Source organism: Lissotriton vulgaris, chromosome 11 (genome assembly GCF_964263255.1).
Source record: "Lissotriton vulgaris chromosome 11, aLisVul1.2, whole genome shotgun sequence".
Taxonomy (NCBI): Eukaryota; Metazoa; Chordata; class Amphibia; order Caudata; family Salamandridae; genus Lissotriton; species Lissotriton vulgaris.
In genome coordinates, this window is record NC_141699.1 from 989,479,259 (window position 1) to 989,505,532 (window position 26,274).

At 45.6% G+C, this 26,274-nt stretch overlaps 1 protein-coding gene across 1 annotated transcript in view; it reads left to right on the top strand.

Annotated features, from left to right (window-relative positions):
- The window catches only part of LOC147683825 (uncharacterized), a 1,174,400-nt gene that overhangs the window by 1,062,636 nt on the left and 85,490 nt on the right, over window positions 1–26,274 (top strand). The gene's annotated exons all lie outside the window — the stretch shown is intronic.

Here is a 26,274-nt window from a genome sequence, read left to right on the forward strand (position 1 = left end):
CAAGCCCTGATCTTTGGACTGGGTAAGAGTGGTCTGCTTAATTCAGACACTCTGTTCATCACCACCCCCTTTTCTGAATTGCTCTAACCAGTGAGCCACACTTCTCCACTATGTGACACCATGTGAGCTGTTTATTTACTTTAGACCACAAAATACAGCCCAATCAAGTAAATTATTATTAGCGTGTTTATCAATTACACAGCTGATGCCTAAGAGCATTTAATTTCATCAAAATACTTTCTCTCAAAATAGTACCAAGTTATGCAATTAAAACACTTACTTGTCTCATATATTGACAGGATTTCTAGCATCTTGACTTCTTACAAGAAATATTGCCACCAGTGTTTACTTTGCAAATCGTGTAAGGAAATTGCAGAGAAGATTAGCATCTCCTCAGGCTGTTTTCCCAATGAAAATTAATTGTGACGTTAATCAGGGCCCCTTGTCGTTCATAACATCTCACATTCCTTAATTTTCAATTTCCATTGATAGTGATGGTAGTAGGCCAGGGCTGGGTACCACGTTGATTAGTGTGCCAGTGCACACAGAAAGCCAGTAACCTCCTGCATTGTGCATCTCTGTGGCCATATTACTGGAGTGCCCCGGGGGCACAACAGGCATTTGCACCTACTTAGCACTTTGGTTCAACAGAAGGCGCCTCAGACGCCGGTGCGTTCCCTTCTGTAATACTGATAGCGCTGGTGCACATAAAGCGTCAGTGGTATCATCAAAGGGCATTCCTTCATTTGCATGATGGTGTGACCCCTTGCAAATGAGGGAATCCCTTTGCCTCTGCGCCCGTGCTGTATCACAGACGCGGGCGTAAAGACAAGGAAGCTGTCAGGAAGCACACTGACAGTGTGCCACCTTAAAGGAAGCGCACTGTCAATGCGCCCCCTCATGGCAGCCCTCTGTAGGGGGAAAGGGAGTTTCAGACATTCCCTTCCAGGCGGGTGCAAACCCCCTATAAATGTGTAGGCAGGTGCCACCAGCACTGTGAATCACGAGCAGCTTCAAAGCAGCTGCTCTGTTTTTCACCTGAATACGCTGTCCCCAGGGCCCTGGGGGCAGCACAGTCACTATATTTCGGTGCATTTTCCTGGTTAGCGCTCAGCCACTAGGGAACTCCAGCACATCTTGGGGCATATTACCAAGCAATAGCGATAATTATCGCTATTGCTTGGTTAGAGACAAAAATTTATCGCCCACCTGCGGCGATTTTATCGCAGATAAACCTTGGTATTACCAAGGTTTATCGCAAATGCGATAGAAATCGGCCACAATGCATGAATATCGCTGAACAGTCAGCGACATTCATGCATTACCGAGCTAATGCTCTTAGCCATGTTATCCACCTCCCATTGGATAACATGGCTAAGAACTGCTCAGGGCAGGTGTTAGCTTTTGGAGAATATCTCCAAAAGTTGGTAATAGGAGATAGCGATGTTAGCGACTGTTTCCAGTCGCTAACATCTTGGCACGCCCACTTTGCATATCATTAGTGATAAACTTCTCTGACATGCAAAGTGGGGCCCAAGATGGTCGCTTTCTCCTACTAGCTGTCGCTAACTGGTGTTAGCGACAGCTAGGTAATAGGGAGATAATTTTATCTCCGCTTTCTTGGCTTTTAAAGCCAAAAAAGTGGAGATAAACCCCCTTGATAATATGCCCCCTTGTGTTGTTAACCACTGCAGTGCAAAAATGGTTATGTGTCTACCCAGTGTAGCCTGACTATTAGAGTCTAAAACCTACAGTGTGACCTGTCAAAATAACTATTTTTGGCAGATAAAGATCTCTCTTTTAATTATTAGTAAGTCACCTCTACATAGGCCTTGTAGCACACATGGGAGGGTGCATGGTATTTAAAAGTGGGACAGGTGGAAAAATGATATTATCATGTCCCTTGCGTAATAAGGCTCAAACAGCTATTTCATTGTAGCAGGCCTATCTGTCATATGTAAAAAACCAGAGTACAGAATAAAATATTGATACTGCTAACTCAGGAATTGGACGAGCTAAAAAAGTAATTTAACCACTATTTTTAAAAGGATATTAAAAATATAATTTAATTCTGAAATTGGATTCTTAACAAATATTAAGGAAAACTAACTTTTAGAAAGTTCCCCTTTACCTGTCTCAGCCTTCAGAAGGCTAATAAGCGTTAGCCTCTTCCATTTCCCAGCTAGTAACCAGCTCAGAATACAGTGAGAACAAGATGTTAAATTCCTCCCAGGAGCTAGAGAGTAGCTTTACCTGAATATGCAGGAATTACTCCTCTTAGCATTACCAAATTCTCAGAGTGGGGGCTATGGATATCCTTCTGATACCACAGTGCTAAATTATGCCTGACAGGTCTGAATGAGCTACATGTAAAATATTGGCACATTTGAAAGAAAGAAAACAGAATTTAAGGACAATTCTTGTGTATTCCTTAGGTATTGTAGGGCCCTACCTTTGTCCTCCCAGATGTCTGTCTCCTAGTTTGCTTTGGGTACAGAGCCTGCTTCAAATAGAATGTAATGTTAGATGTGGGAGGACACAAGTGATTTCCATAGTGAACTCCCCTACACACCCACAGTCCTCAGAGCCCCAGTTTAGTGTGCCCAAAGACTTTTGTCATCTTAAAAATGCCTGACATATGGCATATTGGATCTGTTTGTAATAAACCACAAGATGAACTACTGAAAAAGTGGCTAGGGTTGCCTCTGCAAACTTTGACCTCACTGATTAGGGAGTGCACATGAGTCATCCCCATCGACTAGCTAGTACCAGGCATAAATGTGGCACCCCAAGGCACCCAATCAGAACACTTTCTGGACTAGCGAAAGAACAGAAGAGGACAGGACCTTTTGTCTGCAACCTGGAAGGAGCCCTGAAGGCAGGACATGCTCCCTCTTGTAACCAGGACAAAGAGGTGGCCTCCATGGGTCAATTGGCTGATCACATGTGTGGCTACAGGAACAAAACAAGTTTCAAGAGGTATTTTCCCTGAAGTTCTCAGATGACCAGCGGGCACTGGACTTGGACTGCACTTTGCTTTTGGTCTCTCTCTGACAAACGGACACCCTGAGAGCCTCTAAGTGCCTTCCCCTGAGGGCATGTGGGACTTGTTGGAAGTGTACCAAGTGGTTGTTGCGGCACCAGAATAAAGTTTGAAAAAGGTTTTGAATGTTTGTGACCTTCCAACTTTTCACTGGGATCACTCCACTTTTTATATCCTACCAGGCCTCCATTGTGATTAGCCTTAAATCGGCCCTGGATCCCAGTCTACAGCTTCATATTTCCAGTTTCCCTTACTGGATATTTGCTGTTTTGGTGTCATTGTGTTTATTACATTTTACTCTATTTTTCTACTTTGGTTTAGTATTTTTATTGCTTGGAGTTTTCACATCTTTACTGTTTAGGTACTGCATAAATACTTTACACATTGCTCTGATTTAAGCCTGTCTGTTCTACCATAGCTATGAGGGAGCTGAGCTCAGGCCCATTTAGTGACTTTTAGGGTTCACCCTGACAAGAACTGTGATTGCCCTTAAAGTGAGCAGTTGCTTTTCCACATCCCAAATATTAATCTAATTTCTTACACTCATTAATTATGGGAATTATATAGCCATTCAGGCAGAAATTGCTGGTGTAACCATTTCAACTGGACTGGGGACTTTAAGGCAATCATTGCAATGCCATGCCGTAGAGGAAGCAGGACCGCCCGTCAAGGAGTCGGCAGTCCTGCTGCCCTTATTACAATGTGGCTTGTGCTATGGGCTACAGCACAAGCCACAGTTGAAAATATACACTTTTAAAACATCCCTGCACTGTGTGGCAGCCACTCACATGGCGCACACATGTTTTCAGGCTCCATAGTGGAGGGCCAGGGGGGCTACAAAAGTCAATTTCTGCCTTCCTTTATATGGCTGGAGAACCGCCATAAAAGGGCAGGTGGGAATGGATATTGTAATCCATATAACAGTGCCTTAGCAAGCACCGCCCCTATTGTAGGGATTACTGACCCTCCAACAGTCCCTCCACCTGCTGCCTCCGAGCACACGCATGGTAATGCAGCGGTCGGACACAGCAGCAGATGGCGGTAAGACCACAACCAACAAATCATCGGTTGTGGTCCGACCAACATCCGAATGACCCCCCTAAGTTTTGAAAAAATGTCGAGGACGATGATGGAGTTAATGTCACCATAACAGTGTCTACACTAAATGCTTTGATTTTCACAGAATACAGTATGTCAATACATAGTATAGTATTATACTCATCCAGAAGTCAGGTGGGGAGAGGGGACATTTCTCCATCGTTTTCCAATCCTGTGGTTTCATAGGTTCATGGAATCATGAATTAATGCAAGGTATTAGGCTCCACAATGTGCATACTTGAATCCACATTTGTATGTTATTTGTTTTCACATTTTGAGATTATATAATATCTGTTACCCCAGTATTGGAACTTTCATAGATTCCCATGCTTTGTATCATTCCCCGTCGTCGGAATGGGAGTCTCGGTAACAAAAATACCATAGCTGTAGGTACAAAAGACAATGGAAAAAGGCCTAGGCCTCATTACCTTTTGTAGCATATCACCCTCTTTGTGTAAAAGAGACCAAACTTTTGGCCTCAGCCAATCAGAAGTGCCTCACCACTTAGAACCTTCCTGAAGGAACCTCAGAGCCTCAGATTTTCTACCGCACGTTGTGCTAGGGAGTCTCCATTGAGCTCTGCTCAACTTCTACACTTCTACAGGATTTCATCAGGTTTTTTCACAGTTTTCTCTTCAGGATCTTTTGGATTCTTCTCAGGATTGTTGCTGCCTGCCAGTATGTCGGAGATTGTGAAGAAAAAAGCACTTTTCAAGCCTTGTTCCTCCTGTGGCAAGAAAAGGCTGTTTGTGGAGGACAAGCATGAGGACTGCATCTATTGCCTCTATCCCGACCATCTGGTGGATAAATGTGCAATCTGTCGCTCCTTTTCTGCCAAAACCCTCCGGGACCGTGAGGGTAGGCTCCTGACATGGCTACAAAGGCTTAAATCGAGGAAAGATACTGTCTCCAGTGACAGTGAAGATGCTGGATCGATGACTTCTACTAGAAGGTCAGTGAAAAGGGGTAGGGGTTCCCCTTCTTCTTCTGTCAGTCGATCTTCTAAGGCCTCAAAAAAGACCCCCAGTGAGTCTGAGAGCCAAGGTCCCAGCAAATCACCTCACGGAAGTGTAAAGGAGAGGGATGGACCTTCTACGCACTCTACTGGCGCGAAGACTTCCACAGCCTTCAAAACGCCTCAAAGCCAGTCTTCTGAGAGGACTTCTAGGTCCTCGACGACGAAGACGTCGACAGCGGGAGACCCGTCGACTAAGTCATCTAAGGCTCCGTCAACTGGAGGTTCGTCGGCGACGAGACCGTCGACGGCGGAGAAAGCGCCGTCAACAAAGGCACCGGCTACGCAAGTGTCGACGAAGGAGCCGTCGACGAAGGAGCCGTCGACGAAGGAGTCGTCGACGAAAGCCCCGTCGACGCCCAAGATCCAGCCGACGACGAAGGCCCCGTCGACGAAGGACCCGTCGACGAAGGCCCCGTCGACGAAGGCCCCGTCGACGAAGGCCCCGTCGACGAAGAACCCGTCGACGAAGAACCCGTCGACGAAGAACCCGTCGACGATGATACCAACGAGGGCGACGACGACAGTGTCGACGACGAGAGTCCCGTCGACGACAATGACGACGGTGTCGTCGACGACGGTCTCGTCGACGAGAGCGTCGACGACCACTACGATGACTATGACGACGGCTGGTGTGTCCACAGTCTCGTCGACGACAACGTCCACGACGCCTATCTCGACGGCGTATGTACAACCGTCGACAACGGAACCCACGATCTTGGCCACGGAAAAGCGTATCACCATTTCTGTGACGCGGATTACACCGGAGATAACTTCTCCAAGGGCAGTGTCCCCTCTGCTACCAACAATGCTCTTGCAGGAGGGTCACCCAGAGGAAGATGACCAAGATGCATATAGTTATGCCAATAGTCCTTCTCAACTATTTGTCAAATGCCAGGACACCGACTCAGAGGGCGAATACACCCACGAGGAGCATGATCATGATCATGGTCAACATCAACAACGACACTCGGACCAGGGGATGGTCTCAGTGCCAACATCTTTCCTACAAGATCTACATAGGATGCTGCAGGACTATAAGTCTAAGGCCAGTGGACCTTTGCCAACTACGTCAACACCTGCTACGCCTTCCACGACTCAGGCGTCAGTGGTGCCACCTACGCTCTCGGCTCCAACCTCTCCGCAGCCTCAAACAGCCGTCCCTCAAGATTCATTTGGGGTACCAAGATCGCATGATGTTGATGAATCCTCGGATGAGGATCAACATTCGGACCACGTCTCTATTCCTGACACGGAATATGATGAGTACATTATTGACAATCCCGCATCGCCAAATCCGGACCCGGCGGACTCCCCGCCGGTGGATATTGGAGGTTTCCATCAGCTAATGGAGAGGGCGGCGGCAAGATTTAAGTTAGCAATGCCTAAAGTCACCACGGATTGCTTCTTATATGACTTTAAGGAACCTTTCCAGAAAAATGCCAGATCTATTCCGATTGTGGATCATTTATGGAAAGAGGGCCTAAAGACCATGACACACCCGGCGACGGTGGTGCCGGTGCTACCGCGTCTGGAAAAGAAATATAGAGCAACCGATGATGCCCCAGCAGCCTTGACAGGTCATCCGAAACCAGACTCTGTAATCTCGCAGGCAGCGCAGAGGAAATCGCGCAACCCTTCAGTACCGCTGACAACTCCTCCGGACAAGGAAGGACGGAGGTTAGATAATGTGGGGAAAAGATTCTCAGTGATGGCGAGTTTGCTGGTGAGAGCGGCTAATGCCTTAGCCATCCTGGGAAGGTACGACCGTCAACTCTGGTGTGATGTCTCTCCGTACCTTGACCAGTTACCTCCTGAATCAATGTCGGAGGCAAAGAACGTTTTGAAAGAGGGGGAAGCGACGTCGATGGAGATAATCGATTGTGCAATGGATATTGCGACTACGGCATTTCGTTCACTAGCTGGAGCGGCAGTGCTCCGTCGCCAAGGGTGGCTTAAAGCTACTTGGTTCCGACCAGAGGTCCAGAACAAAGTGTTGGATCTTCCCTTTGATGGTGAGGCTCTATTGGGCAAGCTTATTGACGACACCCTTCAAGATATTAAAAAGGACACGGAGACCGCTAGGTCTTTAGGAACACTTCAGTACAGGAAGTCCCCCTTCAAGGGAGCCAGAGGCAGGGGTGGTACGTATAGAGGATCCTTCCAACACCAACGGTATTCCAACACAGGATCCGGTTCCCAACAGCACCGCCAATCTTACCAACAGCGGCAAGGCCAGTCTACCAACTACTCCAGGCCTTACAATAAAGGAAAGCAAGGTGCGCGAGGACGAGATTCGTCCAAGCGCCAATAGCGGCCTCCTGGCTCTTCCTACTGGACCCTCCTCCAGGAAATCAGCAGTTGGAGGCAGGGTCAACAAATACCTTCACAACTGGTCCCTCATAACATCGGACCGTTGGGTGCTCAACATCATTCGGAAAGGGCATACCTTAGAGTTCACTCAAGTTCCGCCACCAAAGCCCCCGGCAGCCACTCCTTCAAAACACCAGCGTCTCCTTCGGCTCGAAGTTCAACAAATGCTCCGAAAAGGGGCGATAGAGCCAGTTCCATCGAACCAAAGAAACCAGGGATTTTATTCCAGGTTCTTCCTGGTGAGGAAAACGCTCGACAAGTGGCGTCCCATTTTAGACCTCAGGGGGCTAAACACCTATCTCATCTCTCTATCCTTCAGGATGGTGTCCCTCCAGGACATCTTGAAACTAATCAACCCGGGAGATTACATGGCCACACTCGATCTCGAAGATGCCTATTTTCATGTTCCGATTCACCCAGCACACAGAAGGTTTCTGCGATTCACAGTAGCCAAGAGCCATTACCAATTCAGGGTTTTACCCTTTGGACTCCGCTCGGCCCCAAGGATATTCACGAAAGTGTTGGCTCCAGTAGCGGCTTTCCTGCGGAGGCACAAGTTTCAAGTCTTCCCCTATCTGGACGACTGGCTGCTGAAGGCTCCGTCCACAGAGGCAGCGCTACAGGCGGTTCAAGCGTGTACCAATTTATTCCGAAACCTGGGTCTCACTCTAAACGACGAGAAATCTTGCCAGATCCCGTCCAGAAGAGCCCGGTTTCTGGGAGCCATCTTGGACTCAAAGCTTTCACGAGCTTTTCCCACTCTGGAAAGGAGGCACAAGTTACAGATGATGGCCCAAGACTTACAATCAAAAAGGTCTCTTTCAGTTCGCCGCTACAAGTCTCTGCTGGGAGTAATATCGTCGTGCATTCCGCTGGTTCCCCATTGCAGACTGAGGATGCGTCCCTTGCAGGAACAACTGGACAATCAATGGCGGCAAGTCCAAGGTTCCTTCGACGACAAAGTGGCGATCACTCCGGAAATGAAGAATGCGGCCCTATGGTGGACAGACCTAGACAACTTGTCCCAAGGCCTATCCTTCGCAAGCGACCCGTCTCCACAAGTGATAACGACGGATGCGTCGTTGGAAGGCTGGGGAGCAGTGCTGCAGGACCTCCATGTCAGTGGTCATTGGTCACCCCAGGAGAAATGCCTCCACATCAACCTGTTAGAACTCAGGGCGATACGTCTGGCTCTGCAATCGTTTCTTCCTCTCCTGGAGGGTTCACAAGTGCTTATCAGGACGGACAACACCACGGCCATGCACTATGTGAACAAGGAAGGGGGGACCAGATCGCGCCCATTGTCACAAGAAGCCCAGCAGATTTGGGAATGGGCTATCCGACACAACATGTCTCTGATGGCGGAACACTTGCCGGGCGTCCTAAACGAAAACGCCGACAAACTGAGCAGGTCATCCTCGGTCACCCACGAATGGGAGTTAAATCAAGACATTTTGGAACACATCTTCAGCCGGTGGGGAAAACCGGACATCGACCTATTTGCCACCCCGACCAACAACAAATGCCGGTCTTACGCAAGCAGGCTTCCCCATCCAAATTCTCTGGGAAATGCCCTTTTGATACCCTGGTCGAGGACATTTGTCTACGCTTTTCCTCCCATTCCTCTAATACCACGACTAATCAAGAAATTCAAGATGGAACCGTGCAGGATGATCCTGATAGCCCCGGCTTGGCCGAGGCAATTCTGGTTCACGGAGCTCCATCTCCTGTCGATCGCTCCTCCTATACCTCTCCAAATTCTGCCGGACCTTCTCACGATGTCCGAAGGACAGATTCTACATCCAGACCCTCAGTCGTTACACCTGACTGCATGGCTCCTGAGCAGCGAGAATTTATGAACCTGCCATTGTCTAAGGAAGTTAGGGAGGTTTTGTCCAAAGCAAGGGCCCCTTCCACTAACAAAACTTACCGCCTTAAGTGGAAAAGATTCTGTTGTTGGTGTCGAGAGCAACACATTGATCCATTCAATTCCAAACCTCATCAGGTCCTCCCGTACCTACTGTCCTTGGCCAAGTCTGGTCTGGCCCACTCATCAATTAAAGTCCATTTGGCTGCTTTGTCAAGATTCAGGAGGACGGAATCTGGACCTTCATTATGGTCTTCAAGGATAATCAAACAGTTTCTTAAAGGTCTGTTCAGGGTCTATCCACCGGTGAGACCACCTCCACCAACGTGGCATTTAAATCTGGTCCTTTCTCAACTCATGAAGGGCCCATTCGAACCAGTCCATCGTTCTGACATCAAATACCTTTCGTGGAAATTGGCTCTTCTCCTCGCTCTCACGTCGCTCGGCGTGTAGGGGAGTTACAGGCCTTGACCATTCAGGAACCTTTCCTTCAATTCAAAAGGAACACTGTCATCATGAGGACTAATCCTAGGTTCATGCCAAAGGTCCCCTCGGACTTCCATTTGAATGAACCGGTCATTCTGAAAACGTTTTTTCCTCAGCCTTCCACACCGGCGGAAAAAGCCTTGCATTCACTGGATGTACAGCGATGCTTGAAGTTTTACTTACAGCGTACTAAGGATTTTCGAAAATCTACCCAACTGTTTGTGGCCTTCGGGGGACCAAGTAAAGGCCTTCCACTCTCCAAACAGGGGGTTTCAAGGTGGATCACAAGTGCTATATTACATTGTCACAAGGCTGCTGGTAAGCCTCTGACTGGAAAGATACGAGCGCATTCCACAAGATCTGTGGCTTCCTCCACAGCACTCTTTGCAGGGGTGCAAATTAAGGACATCTGCAGAGCTGCAACCTGGAGCAGCGTCCACACTTTTACCAAGCACTACTGCTTGGAATCTCTGCAGCAGGAGGATGCAGCAGTTGGACAGGCTGTCCTGAGGAACCTCTTCCACTAACGGTGAGCTTTCCTATCTTCCCACCTTCCATTTTTTCACATTTTGTATCTAATGTCATGTGGTCTACTGTTATTATTTACGATGCAAAATGTGATTATCTTGCTACTGCTTGCTACTCTGATACAAAGCATGGGAATCTATGAAAGTTCCAATACTGGGGTAAGAAAACAAGTTACTTACCTGTAACTTTAGTTCCCCAGTATTGGTAACTTTCATAGATTCCCATGCGCCCACCCACCTCCCCGAGGAAAGCTCAGCCTACAGCACAGATGGTGTCTCAGTACACAACGGCTACGAAAATCTGAGGCTCTGAGGTTCCTTCAGGAAGGTTCTAAGTGGTGAGGCACTTCTGATTGGCTGAGGCCAAAAGTTTGGTCTCTTTTACACAAAGAGGGTGATATGCTACAAAAGGTAATGAGGCCTAGGCCTTTTTCCATTGTCTTTTGTACCTACAGCTATGGTATTTTTGTTACCGAGACTCCCATTCCGACGACGGGGAATGATACAAAGCATGGGAATCTATGAAAGTTACCAATACTGGGGAACTAAAGTTACAGGTAAGTAACTTGTTTTCTTCACTCTCTCTGTATGATATTGATGCAACATGGGTGCAGTCTAAGTTATTCATGATGTTAAGAAAGACTACAATTGGATAAAACTTTAAGGATAACTACGTATTATGGCACCAACCACAGAGGGGCTGCTAATACTTGCATCCAAACTTTACTGAAGGTGGGCTGGTCGATCTCATGCAGATTTCCCACTGATGAAGGTATTCACATGTTGCAAGGAAATATATCACTACCAGCAGCCTCACGCTGGAAGTGCATATGTCTACATTAGGCTATGCTTTGTCCGTTATCAGTCAGTATGTGATGTATGATAGCCATGCCCAGACTATTTATGGTAAGAACGTAGGCTGAAGTCATTTTGAGAGGGTAAGAGCACTTCCTGAAGAGCCACAGGTGGCACCTGCGAGGCTGGATAGCTGCTTCTTCTTGTTGTCATAGTATTTTTAACTGGGCCTGCATCTTGTTGCAAAGTCATCTTGTGCCCGAGGCACCCTCATTTATTTTCTTGACTGGTACTGGTAGTAACTGACTCTGACTTGTCCCTGGGATCTGCTTAACCAGAGCCATTGCTATAGTGAAAACACAGTGAAAACACACACATACATGAGGGTGCACTATATGTTAGGGCACACTAATAATTGACATGATCTACCGTATAAGTCCCTAGTACATAATAGTGCAGGGGGATTAAAACTACCTTTAAGTCCCTAGTATATAATAGGGCATGGCTGTTTAGAGGCCAGCAGCTCTTTCTGCACTGTCATGTATGAACTGCAGAGAGCATGAGGTCATTTTAGAAGCAGCTATGTGTTGCAGCGCTGCTTTTAAATGTAAATTGTGACCAGACATTGGTGGTAGAGTCAGTTAAAAGTGATAAACTACAATATTCTGGCATATTCTGTACCCCCAGGGTCTCCACTAGATGTCCCAGGGGCGGGGGGTCATGTTCTTATAAGGAGAGCCCTTATAAAGAGGCATTATATGCCCTGGGGGTAGTGACATTGCACATTTCACTTCCCCCATGTAGTAAAGTGTTTCCCAAAATCGATTTTTGTGATAGGAGCCCTGTGGAGTGAGGAACTACACTATTTCTGCATTTTAAGGACCCCTAACGTCTCCACTAGGTGTCCCAGGGGTGGGAGGTCATGTAGCTATAAGCAGGGTCCGTATAAAAGATGTTTTGTTGGCTCTGTAGAAATTGTACATTTCATTTTGTCCATTGTAGATCTACAGAGATTAAGATGGTAATAGTTTATTAATGAATAACCATCACTAGGAATTCACAAAAATATAATTCAAGGACTACGGAGAATGGTATTGATACATCAAACTCTATGCTATTGTTGAATTTATCTGAAAATATACAGAAAATAAGTTTTAAGACTTTCTTATCTGTAAGCCAAAATTCAGCCTTCCTGTGGTCTTGATGAAGTGCTGCATGGCTCACCATCAGAGAGGCTATGTCCAAGAGAGAGCTCTGCTAAACAGGAATGCCGGAGCAGATGTGAGGTGTCATAAACCATGCAGCTTCAAAGGGGGATAGGACAGGCAGGGAATACCAGGTCCATCTACCCCTCAGCCCTCTGACCCAGCCAGATGGCAGGCGAAAGGCAGGCATTTGTAGAGAGGGGGAGGAGAGTTATGGAAATGAGCCATACTGGAGGTTGGTTCCACTAGTTCTTGTTCCTCTGCTGCAAATTCAGCCATATTTAATTTTGGAGAATAGTGATTTCTGGGGATTATGCCCCATTTTGGAGGAAGTGGTCATGCTCTGAGGTGTTGCCCTGTACCTCATTGGACAGGGGATCTCTCCTGCTTGACCACAAAGACCACTGAATAGATATGTGAGAGGTACAGAGCATCTCAGATTTGCTTGAAACCAAGAGAAGAAGAAGGCTTTCCATGCTGGAAACTTGATTTGCACCACCAGGCCCTGCATTCTGACTGACTGCACCTGCTACATTCTCTGGGACTACAGCCCTTTGGATATACCTTGCTTGCAAGAGAAATAAAGGGTGCACTTCTTGCAAGCTACAGGTTAACATAGCTCAGCTGGACCACCTCCGACAAGAATCCCCAGCTCAGAGTTCATCCAGTGTATTTGTAATGGTTTTGTCCAAGTGGATTGTGGGAACTGAAGTCCCAAACCTTCAAGGACCATCTTGGAGATTCCAGACCCTTGGATTGTGTTTAGGACACTTTGGACCCCCAAAAGGAACTTCAGAAAGAAGTTCCAGAAGTTTGGGGCAACTTTTGAAAAAGCTCCATAAGAGGACTGACTCAACTATGAGAGCTAAGCCGGTGACCTTAAACCACGACTCTGCTTGCCCTGCTGGTTCATCCCTCTTAAAAGCTCTAGAGATCTGACTTCCAGAGTTTGACCGGGAGCTCCCTGAAGAGCAGGCCAGAACACCCTCACTGACCCTGGCCTGGTGAAAATCATCAAGGGACTCTGGCAGAAAAAGCTTCAGTAACATTTCTAAGTCAAAAGGTAAAATCTTGGCTAAGGCCTATTTCGAGGGGTATCATAGCAGGGCTCCATCACCGTCAGCCTGAACCTTTACTTTGTCCGGGTCAAACGGGGCCAGATGTCCCAAGGTGGCGCTACAGGTTTCTCACTGCTATATAGTGCTAAATCTTTAAAAACTCATATCTCTGGTTCCCTACATTTTGTTGTTTCTGTGTCATTTTGAAGATAGAAATATTTCCTATTTTTATAAATTAGTGTGGGACTTTTATTGTGTGTTGTGTCCTAATTATTCACTCAACTGGTGGTTTTAAATGCTTTACATACCTGCCTCTTAACTTAAGCGTGTCTGCTCACAGCCAAGCTACCCAGGGATGAGCAAGTGAATAGTTTATTAAGACCTATTATGAGCCCTAAACTGTGTCATTGGTCAAATTGCCAGTGGTAGATGCATATTTACCACTACTAATCCACTTTCCAACACATCTTCATTGTGTATAGCACAATAACCTGGTCAACTGCTCTCCTAATGGTGTTGCTTGCAAATGTAAGGAAGGTGAGCTGCTGAATAGACCTATGTATAGTCCTTTGTACACCTGTGCATGTGAGGGTTTTAAAACGACTTATTTTTGTTGCCTTTTTCATATGGCATGTGTAGTGAATTTTATACGTAAATATTTCATAAATATTTGGAAAGTGTATAATATATTTTCTATGCTTTAGGCATTTTCCTTTTTTGACATTTAGTTCACAAACATGCTTTTTGTTATTTCCTGCCAATTGATGTGATTTACAACTTGCTCTGAGCTGAGGGAAAGCTTTTGTGGAATTTCCACTTGCATTTCAGCTTCCTCTGCAACTTGTTATATGGGTCTTTATTCTGCAGTCAGGTTTACTTCATAGACCACACCCTAGAATATCGAGGAGTAGTAAAAAAGCAAGTGCTGTGTTGTTGCTCTTGGTGTGCTTACTCACATGGATAATCGAATAGCACAACGCTGCTCGAGTGTGGTAAATTTAAATTACCTATACTTAATTTATGCGGTAAAGTTCAATAAGAATAACTCAGAAAAAATAAGAGGCAGAATCCGTGATATTTGAGGTTTTAAAAGGGGTTTTAATCCTTAAAAGGAATTGGTAATTGGTTTGAACCATGGAAAACCATTTCCATCACCACTAAGGTTCAGGAAGGGATAGACAATACTTTATTGACAGGTTAACATATATATAGTCAATGCATTTTCGTGGTGATGGATTCAGAAGGCGTAACAGCTGAGAGGAGAGATAAGAACACACATACGTAATGAAAAAAGGCATAACAGCAGACGTGCACAAGGCGTATACTAGAAACGTCACATAATGGTGTCACAAGTAGGCGGATCCATAAGAGAATCCTGCAGTGTCAGCAGAAATATATGGCAGAGATGCGCGCGCAGCAGCATGACGTGTGATTGACGTGGAACTGGAGGGTGCAAGGGACTTGACATTTAGCCTCACATGAGGAGACAGAAGTCTGGGATGTCAGAACAACCTATTCCCAAATCGTATCTAATATCTTATGTTGAGGAACTGTACTATCTGGAAGGAAAGGTCTCTCGGGCAGAGGCTATTCTATACTGGCTTCTAGTGCGTGTATATGCGTCTACGTGTCTATGTGAGATGAGAGGGGGCATGGGCCTACCATGGTAACAGGAGCTATGAATTACATGCACGGAGACAGAAAGGCCGGGCCCTTTGCTCTGCAGCTGGAAGGATGTTTACCTAAACTACTAGACAGGAATGTATTTTTCGAGGAGCGGAGCAGATAACTTGAAGGCTGAATACAGTTTTGGCAGGCAACAGGCCGAGCCAGGCACCGTTAGCCGCGCAGGGAGTAAGACAAAGTTCAGGGTTACGGATGCAGGTCCAGGCTGTAGCATCCAGAGGCAGAAGGCAGGAAAAGGCTCGATGGCAGAAATCAGGGCCTAGTATGCCAGGGTTGAAAAACGTGAAAAGTGCATCACATAAAGACGGTGGTAAGGCATACTTAGGAACGGAATATTCGACCCATTCATGGTGGATCTGAAAGAGGACATGTTAACGTTGGACGCAAATGTATTTGCGTCTTCATAGCTAGAAGTGGAGGGAATCATACATGTACTTGAAGCACGTACATGGAGCCGTTGGGGTCTACGATAGGGGACACAATTGACCATAAAAATTCATAATTCCTCATTCCCTCCTTGTCCCCTACGGACCCTTCATGATATATCGATCCTCATTAATCTATCAATCTGTTCATGTAGCATCATTTGCTCTTCCTTCTTTTTACGGTACTTTGAATGTGGACTTGAATGAGGAATACATGATGTGGCGCACAGGCCGCAAATCGCTGGCCCACATTGTAAGCATAGGCAACAACTGAATAATATGAGAAGGGCAATACCTAGGAAGGATAGGACCTTCCATCCCCAGGCTGACAACACGCTCCAGAACCAACCGGACCAAGTCCAGGTGCCTGGATTCTCATGTATCTGACTTGCAATCTTATGAAGACGGGTTTTGGCTCTATATACTGATGGCGCGTTTTCTGGAATGAAAACACAGCAGCTCGATCCGATGACTCTACAGGCTCCGCCCCTATCGGCCAGGATGACGTCAAGGACAAGACGATTTTGAAGAACAACAATCCGCATCGCAGACTGCTCCTCCGTTAAGTTGCCTAGGGCAGAAGTAGTTTCATTCACTACTGCTTCGAGGGTTCTGGTTAATTTACGTATCAGTTTACTATTAGAGACAGTACCTAAGTAGGGAAAGAAACCTTTATTGAAGTCTGTGTATTGCTCCCATGCCGTTTCAGTGTAGTCGACAATCGGGAGATCTCTCTGGGGTCTATTGTGTACTAGATGGGTATTCCTATGGTAATCAGGAGGGGCTAGAAAAACAGGTGGCAGAAGGAATGCAATATAACAGGTGCCATCCCAATCTAGAGGTAAGCGTATATATGCGGTATGACCACAAACGAAATAGGAATGACGTGAAGCTCTAAATGTAGACTTGCCTTGATCATTGAATTCGATCACAGTAGTACATTTACTATGACCCAGGTGTACTGAACCATTCTTTCTGATACATAATTCACCTTTTACTGGTAATACTGACATAGCAGGCAAGGCTGGTGCGGCTTCAGATTCAACATTCAGAATCATGAGGTTAAGTGTAAAGTTACCTAATCCATATACTTCATTTTCTAGATCAGTCCCGGTCCTTTTTGGAAGTCCCTCCTTGTTAGGGTAGCAGGCTTTATGTAAAACTACGTTCAGGTTTCCCCATATCCAGTTGCCCTGGTAAACTACAGTGTCTGAATCTAAAGAATTAATCAAACTAAACCATGCACCACAGGAACCATTGTGCGTGAACGGGTACGGAAAGAGGGGCAGAACTCCCTTGTATTTCTGATAGGGAGGGAGTCGGCCACATATCCAACAATTTGTAGCGTTGCTGGTCTGATGGGAGTGATGTAACATACTAATGAATGTATTATTGCGCAGCGCAAGTCGGTAAGGTAATTCATGCGAGGGCAGTTCACTGAAAGAGTGTTCGGCAGTAACATTGAAGGTAGAATGTGCACGTTTGAAAAGAGGGTAGTATAGGTGCAACAGTATACTTGCAGCAATAATCAAAAGACTTAGAAAAAACATAATCAGTAATGTCACTATACAGTGACTACGAAGTGATTTACAATATTCATGTTTCTTGAGCTGTTTCTGTCTCTCTCTCTAATGGGGTCTAGGGGATACATGTCAGAGACTAATTTAACCGATTCACCTAGAGGAGGACTTAAACAATTAAACTGTCCGACTTGCTAGACCTCAATTTTGATCTATATTCCTGAGAAGCGGTTTTCTCAACCAGGGGGAGTTTTAAGTCAGTCTGTGGAGGAGGGCAGGGCTGAGAGTTCAAATCAGAAGGCAGTCCGTGAATTTTTTTTATATGGCTCGAGTGAAGCCAGCCCTTGCGGCCCTCAATCTTCACTGCTGTCCTTGTGGTCAGAAGTACCAATTTTGGCGTTTGCCAGCGGGGCTCCAGCGGGCTCCTCCTGTCGAAATTTCTTATAAACACGTACTCGCCGGGAACCACTTCATGGGGCTTCACCTCGGTGTTGTCGGGAAAGGCTGCAGCTACCTGTGAACGACAAGATTGTAGTGCAGACATCAAGGAGGCAAGGTAATCTGTCAGCATATTACAGTCAACATCAGTGATTTTACGAGGTATAGGCGTCCCCCACATATTTGGTGGCCTACCGAAGACCACCTCGTACGGGGATAGCCCTGTTCGAGAATGCGCTATCATCCTCATGTAAAAGAGCGCAACTGGAAAAGCTACTATCCAGTCAACGCCTTTCTCTCTGCAGATTTTGGCAAGTCGAATTTTCAGAGTCTGATTGTGACGCTCCACGAGACCTGCTGCCTCGGGATGCCGAACACAGTGGAATTTCCACTGATAGCCTAACAGGAGTGTAATGTGTTTCACTAGCTCGGATGAGAACGGCTGACCGTTATCTGAGTACACGATACGGGGCAAGCCGTACCGTGGGAAGAATTCACGAACCAGCTGCTTGGCAGTGGTCGGAGCAGTGTAATCTGGGACTGGATATGCTTCTGTCCAACGGGAAAGTGCACATACAACTACGAGGACATATTTGAATCCTCGACAACGTTCCATCTGGATATAATCCATCTGGAGGACTTCAAAAGGGTGGTCGGGAGGATGAAATCCACCTTGCTCTACAGGAATGCTTTTACCTGGGTTGAACTGACAACAAATCATGCAAGTACGCACTTTCTGTTTGGCTGCTGCTCGTAAATGTTTATTGAACCAAAGATTTTGGATACTGTCTAGCATAGCTTTTTCTCCTAGGTGCGCTGGACTATGTACTGTGTTAATGATGACTTGGACCATAGAGTCGGGGAGAAACCATGTAGATTTTCCCTTCGTCATCCATCCCTGATCTGTTTGGATCCCTCCTAGTTCAGTCCATTTCTTTATTTCATCTGGTGTAGCATGTGTCTGTATGTCTATCACATCTGAGGCGGGATCCTTAACTGTCATGCAGTGTGTCGGTGTCGGGACTATTGTCTTTGTCAGGTCTGTTGCGTGAGTCTGATTCTGAGCTGTATGCTTGGCTGTGCGATCTGCCAGGTCGTTACCCTGGGAAATGATATCGGTGACTTTCGTATGTGCCTTGCATTTCATGATGGATATAGCTGTAGGCAGATGTATTGCGTCTAACAGGGCTTGAATGAGGGGACCGTGTTGAATCTTGGCACCGTGAGAAGTCAAATAACCTCTCTCTCGCCAGAGTACTCCGAAGTTGTGTACAACTCCGAATGCATAACGTGAATCTGTGTATATGTTAACTTTCTTGTTCTTGGCTTGAATACAGGCTTGTGTCAGAGCGATGAGCTCTGCTGCTTGAGCTGACAAGGTATCAATACAATTTGTTTCTATAACATCAGTTTCTGTCGTGACTGCATAGGCGGCCACTAACTCTCCTGTACTTGTTCTCATGCATGAACCATCCACATAAAGTGTCAGGTCTGGATCTGGTAATGGAGTGTCTGTCAAGTCTTGTCTGGGTTTCGTCGTAATAGTAATGACTTCAATACAATCATGTGCTAATGGGTCTGTTCCATTTAATGGCAAAAGTGTGGCAGGATTCAATGTGCTACAGCGTCTTATTTCTATGTGTGGCTGAAACAATGTCAATTCATAACCTGTCAATCGTGCTATAGTCAAGTGCTGGGTCTGTGTTCGGTTTAAAAGAACTTCCACGGAATGTGGAACTTGCACTGTCAATTGATGTCCTAATACTATGGAATCACTTTGTCTGATTGCTAAAGCTGTTGCTGCAACTGATTTCAAGCACGCAGGCAGAGCCTGGGCTACTGGATCTAATGTGCTAGAAAAGTAAGCACACGGTTTGTGTGAACCTGCTTGTTCCTGAGTGAGTACTGACAAGGCAGTACCTTCGCGTTCTGTGACAAAAAGTGTAAAAGGCTTACTGTAACATGGTGTTGCTAAAACAGGTGCTTGGCATAAGGCTTTCTTCAAGTCTTCAAAAGCTTGTGTATGTTCCTGAGTCCAAGGGAGGACAGTCGATGTCGCTGCCTCCTGGGTTGTCAACTGTATGAGTGGCTTTGCTAGAAATGCGTACTGGGGAATCCATTGTCTGCAGTAAGAAGTGAGGCCTATAAAGGCCCGTACCTCCTTTTGTGTCTTGGGTGGTAACATGTTTACAATTAACTGGATGCGATCAGGTGTGAGCTGTCTCCCCCCTTTGGACAGCAAGTGCCCAAGGTACACAACTTGCTGAACACAGAATTGCAGCTTCGAAGGGGACACCTTGTGCCCCTTGTCGGCCAGAAAATGTAAAACCGTCAGTGATGATTGTTCACATCCGGGTTCGCTTCGGGCGGTGATCAGTAGATCATCGACATACTGAAGCAGGGCAGTGTTAACAGGCATGTGAATACTGTCAAGTTGTCTTTTCAGTGCTTGGCTGTAGATGCTGGGGCTTTCTGTGAATCCTTGAGGTGCGCGTGCAAATTTGAAGCTTCGTCCATTTAAACAGAATCCGAACAAATATTGGCTTTCCGGATCGATTGGGACACTAAAGAAGGCGTTCTTGAGGTCAATTACAGTAAAGAACGTTGCTTCTGAATCAATAGCTGTCAATAACGAAGAGATATCTGGAACCACGGGATACTGTGGTACAATGCATTTATTCAATTCTCGTAAATCGATAACTAATCGATAAACTGGAGGTGCATTTGGATCTGTGCGTTTGAGAATCGGAATGATAGGGGAATTACATACATTGGAGTCGGTTTCCACGACCACTCCTTGTGCAATGAGCTCGTCAATGATTTGCAGTAAAGCCACTACAGCATCTGGGGGTAACTTGTATTGTCGAATTCGTGGTAGTACCACTCCTGCCTTGAGTGTAACTCGATATGGTGTAATGTGCATACAACCTACATCAGTGGGGCCTTGTGCCCATAAATGTGCAGGGACATTCTGTAACCGGTGATCCATATCTCGCAATACGTAGTGACCCTTAAAGTCGCGTAAAAACAATCTTACTCCTTCCGGAGAACAGCAAATTACAGCTCCTAGAGCTTTCAGTGTCTTAATACCTAACAAGTTTTCCGGACATGATTTTGTAAGTAATAGATCTGTAGTACGTGTCAACGGACCAATTGCAAGAGGAAGGGGTTGCGATACTTCGTTAACAATAGGCTTTCCTGAAAATCCAAGGGAAACATTCTGTGAGCCTGAGAGGGGTGCCCCTGGAACCTCGTCGTGACTTATCGTTGTCCTGCTTGCCCCTGTATCAATTAAAAATTTTCTGTCTTTCCCTAATACTTGACTATGTACATAAGGACCCTCTTGATCTACAGGAACCTCAATAAGAGGCAAGCCAACCTCCCTCTCTAGGCTGTTTCATGTGTATCGTTGATAATCGGGGTAGTCATTTTGTGCATACTGGTACATCTGTTGTGTCGTGTTTTGTGTTGCGGCAATGGGCTGTGGCTGTGGTACTGCTACGGTCTGTTGTGAAGCTTGCATAGGCTGTGTATTCTGGGGTACTTGTTGTTGGGTCTGATCCTGTCTAGGTGGACGTGGTCTCTCCTTAGTTTTACCCGTAGAGATATTGTGTTTCAGAACTGCACAATCGTTTATATAATGACCTGGCTGTTTACAATAGTTGCATGTCCCTTTAGCAGGAGCCGCTGAATTACTGGACTGTGTCGTACCCTTTTTATGACCGTCAGCTGGGACTGACTGAGCAACTAGCATTTTCATTTTCGTGTCTTTCATACGTCTTTGTTCGTGTTCTTGTTCTTCTCTAATTCTATTCTGGTGGTACTGTAACATTTGTAACATTTGTGAAGGCGTATTAGCTTGCCAGGTGCTCTCAACTTTCAGTACTCTGTTCTTAACCTGGGGCAGGGAATTCTCGACTAATTTTGTTACAAAAAGATGTGGATATGAATCGCTACTTGCTTTCAGGCCACTATTAATACCAAAACATTTCTCAAATCGGGAATAAAAATCACTAGTGTCTTCATCGGGTTTCTGTTTGCAGGCTGAGATTGCACCCCAGTCTTCCTTTTTCGTCGTTAATAAACGTGGCAATACTTGTACTAACAATCCTGGTAACGCTTTAGTTTTGTCCCCAAGCCCTAGGCCTGGAGTTCGGGTATTTTCTTCGTTTTCTAAGGCAGCCCAATCAATCTTCTGCTCTCCGACCTCCCATTCTTTTTCTTTGAGTTTCTCGTAAATACAGGCAGGCAATAATACTTTTAATATTTTCATAATGTCAGGATAGGTATAATCACCCATGAGTAACATGTCTTTTATTTCACAGTGAAAACCTGCTGGATCTTTGTCATGGCTGGGCACTAATTTCTTCATTTCCAATAGTTCTATTTTAGTTATGGGCGTGTACACAAACACGCGTCTAAAAGTATTATCATCATTCTTGACTGGGTGCACTTCTCGTAAGGGATTCTGTCTGTCTATATAATACGATTTTCTTTCCATGGATGGAGCTGTATCAAACTGTGGACACAGGAAGGCACTATATCTGTGCCGATGTTCTAGGATTATTTTAATTAGATCGGTACCTAGACCTCTCCATTTATTCATGAGTAGTTCTATTAATATATCAGGTAGGGGACCTGGGTCGGAATGTTGGCTTTTATACAATATAAGGAGGTGTTGTATCATGTACATACCAGCTAAACGCTGTTCGTCTGGTGAAAGATTCAGAAACGTGTGTGCTAGCGCGTCATCACTATATTTATCAGAACTGTCAGCCCATTGTACTGCTGACCTGGCTAATTCTTGTTCATCCATAGAATCGAGTACATGGTACCCCATTCGTTCTTGAAGTATTTTGTCGGTAGCCTGAAATAAGTGTTCAGGGGTCTTTGGATTTGGCATGGCTGCTTGAAAAATTCTCTTACTTTCTGGACGTACCGGACGCATAGAATTATTAAAGGGTCTTCCCTTACCTACATAAGCTATCATTTCTCTAGCTTGTAACTGCAGTGTTCCTGATGTCATTTCTGGTTGATCCTCATCCCCTGAGGATTCAATCTTGTCTGAATCTATTTCTGTTTCCGGCTGTCTTCTTTCATGTATTTGTTCTACTGCTTTTCGGATCCTTCGGTACATGTTTTCTATACTACTCTGTTTATCATGTTTTCCGTCTGCTATATTCTGACCCCATTTGTTAAGTGCTTTCATTTCTTCCGGGTCTGCACCAAGCCTATCTTGGTTTCTTATCAGGCAGTTTATGAAAAAACGTAATATCATCTTTTGAGTATCAACTTTCTGGTATGCCATGGCGTTGCCAATACTTTCAGGACCTTCCCCTGTTTGGATGAAGTGGTATATTCTGTCTAGATGATCAATCATCTCTGGTAGTATCATTAAACAGTTTGCGACTCGTCTTAGTCGTACTGATGCTAGCATCATTCTATCGTCTTTACCGGGTACTGGATCGTATCTACAGTCTGTAAGAGGCTCCTTGAGTATGTCGTAATTCGCTGATTGGGGTGTACGTTGTTGCGCTAAATCCCTATAAGTCAATCGATGTGCTGGTGGTGGCGTTTGAAAACCTCCTGTCGCACCTCCTGAGGTGCCAGGTAGGAAAGGGTTATGTGGGTTATAGCCAGGAAGGATAGGTGCAGGAAGGACAGGTGCAGGAAGCAGTGGAGGAACAGGTGGGAGATGTGGAGCGGGAGGAGGAGTTTGATGTTGCAAAAGTTGTTGTTGACTATCATGGGGTGGAGTGCCGTCAACAGGTGGTGTGCGGGCACGTGGATTCGTATATGTGGGAGCTACATCGTCTAAATAGGAAGAAAGGAAAATATCCTCTGTAGTTTTGTGACGTACTTTAGTCGGAAGTAATGGTGGTGGCAAATCTTTCGGTATTTCCGGGGTCGCTTTGGGCAGGCCCTGGGCCAAAAGAGGATACATGCCATTCACAAGAGTGTTTCGTTGTCTGTCTACTTGTTCTGTTTTTACTCGTATACCTTCCTCAACTAATACATTTTCTCGGGCTTTGTCTGAATCCTCTCTACTTTTCTCTGCTTTTCTGAGTGCTTTTTCAGTGCGTCTATGCGATTCTTTACGCCATAATTCAATGGCATCTTTCTGTGACTGTCTGGCTTTCTTTTTCCATAGTGCTTCTTCTACTCTCATGATGCAATCTGCATCCCATGTCCCCGTAGCGGGCCATTTCTGATTCTCTTCTAAATCTTTAGTATAGTCCACCCACAAATCAAGGTATAATACGGCATCTAGGCCATGCTTATGGTACATGAAGTACCCTGGAGTGTCCCTAGGTGGAATGGGAACGGCTTCCTCGAGTATCCCTTTTCTAGTTTTTATCTGTCTTAATTTTGAAAATAACGGCATCTTAAACCTTGCTACTTGATTCTTACTCGGACTTGAACACGGCTAATACAATAAACACAGTAATGAAGATCGAACAATCACTCATACCACGACATTTAAAACACATTAAAACATTTTAAAAACGAACAACAATAATTAGAATAAAACTAGCTAACTGCATAATACTGGATGTACTGCTAAACAGTACAGATACACCGCTAAAACAGTGCAGACCGGGTCTGTGTACCCAAACCCGTCTTGACCGGCACAAATTAATGCGCACGTCTAGATGCGTCCCCAGCAATGGTACTCACCGGGAAGCACGGAACGGAAGGCCTCGGAAACTCGGGACTGGACTGGACCGGACTGGACTCGACTCGACTCGTGACGTAGATACTTCGGAACTTCGGAACCTGGTGGGCCTCTGTATACCTCGGATCTTGCTCTCTCAGCTAGGCTCTGGTCGGGATCCTCCGCACTCCTCACCGCCTCGTCTGGGTGTCGATCGCAGCCTCAGTCACCTCCGTTGGCCTGAGGGAGGTACAGGAAATCCTGCGGGTACGCGTAGTTGTCCGTCCGGCTGTGGCAGGGGACCGGGCCTGCAACGCACCTCCGGCGCGTGGGGTGGGGGAGGGGTCCCTATTCGGGCGCCAATTATGTGGTAAATTTAAATTACCTATACTTAATTTATGCGGTAAAGTTCAATAAGAATAACTCAGAAAAAATAAGAGGCAGAATCCGTGATATTTGAGGTTTTAAAAGGGGTTTTATTCCTTAAAAGGAATTGGTAATTGGTTCGAACCATGGAAAACCATTTCCATCACCACTAAGGTTCAGGAAGGGATAGACAATACTTTATTGACAGGTTAACATATATATAGTCAATGCATTTTCGTGGTGATGGATTCAGAAGGCGTAACAGCTGAGAGGAGAGATAAGAACACACATACGTAATGAAAAAAGGCATAACAGCAGACGTGCACAAGGCGTATACTAGAAACGTCACATAATGGTGTCACAAGTAGGCGGATCCATAAGAGAATCCTGCAGTGTCAGCAGAAATATATGGCAGAGATGCGCGCGCAGCAGCATGACGTGTGATTGACGTGGAACTGGAGGGTGCAAGGGACTTGACATTTAGCCTCACATGAGGAGACAGAAGTCTGGGATGTCAGAACAACCTATTCCCAAATCGTATCTAATATCTTATGTTGAGGAACTGTACTATCTGGAAGGAAAGGTCTCTCGAGCAGAGGCTATTCTATACTGGCTTCTAGTGCGTGTATATGCGTCTACGTGTCTATGTGAGATGAGAGGGGGCATGGGCCTACCATGGTAACAGGAGCTATGAATTACATGCACGGAGACAGAAAGGCCGGGCCCTTTGCTCTGCAGCTGGAAGGATGTTTACCTAAACTACTAGACAGGAATGTATTTTTCGAGGAGCGGAGCAGATAACTTGAAGGCTGAATACAGTTTTGGCAGGCAACAGGCCGAGCCAGGCACCGTTAGCCGCGCAGGGAGTAAGACAAAGTTCAGGGTTACGGATGCAGGTCCAGGCTGTAGCATCCAGAGGCAGAAGGCAGGAAAAGGCTCGATGGCAGAAATCAGGGCCTAGTATGCCAGGGCTGAAAAACGTGAAAAGTGCATCACATAAAGACGGTGGCAAGGCATACTTAGGAACGGAATATTCGACCCATTCATGGTGGATCTGAAAGAGGACATGTTAACGTTGGACGCAAATGTATTTGCGTCTTCATAGCTAGAAGTGGAGGGAATCATACATGTACTTGAAGCACGTACATGGAGCCGTTGGGGTCTACGATAGGGGACACAATTGACCATAAAAAATCATAATTCCTCACGAGTTTGCCATTCGCTTATGACTGCAGCAGTGTTTAATGAAATATTCCGGGCGTGGTGAAATTGCACCCGGCTAAACTTGTATTTATCTAGAGTGGTATTACTGATGAATTTAGGCCTTTATGTCCTACAACCCATGACGTTTTAAAGAGACAGAGAGTAGCAAATATAGCTAAACAAATATATATTATATATTGTTCTAGGTATTGGTGAAACTAACATTTTGAAACTTGCCCACATATACAACTTCTGCACTTCATGAGTTTTTGCATGTCCATGCTTAGCCTAGCCTGGCCTCGGTGAGATATTTTTAAGCTAAACATATGCTTCCACAATGGCTTTTTTTGCAGGCCAATTCTCCAAATATAATTAGCTTATGCTTCCTCCTTTTTGTAGTGGATTTTATCTGACTTTCTTTTAATAAACAACCAAATATTGTGCAAATGACACAGTTTTAATATAGATGAATTTGCAGTGCATATGGTTCCTCAAATTCTCCCCTTCTCATAGC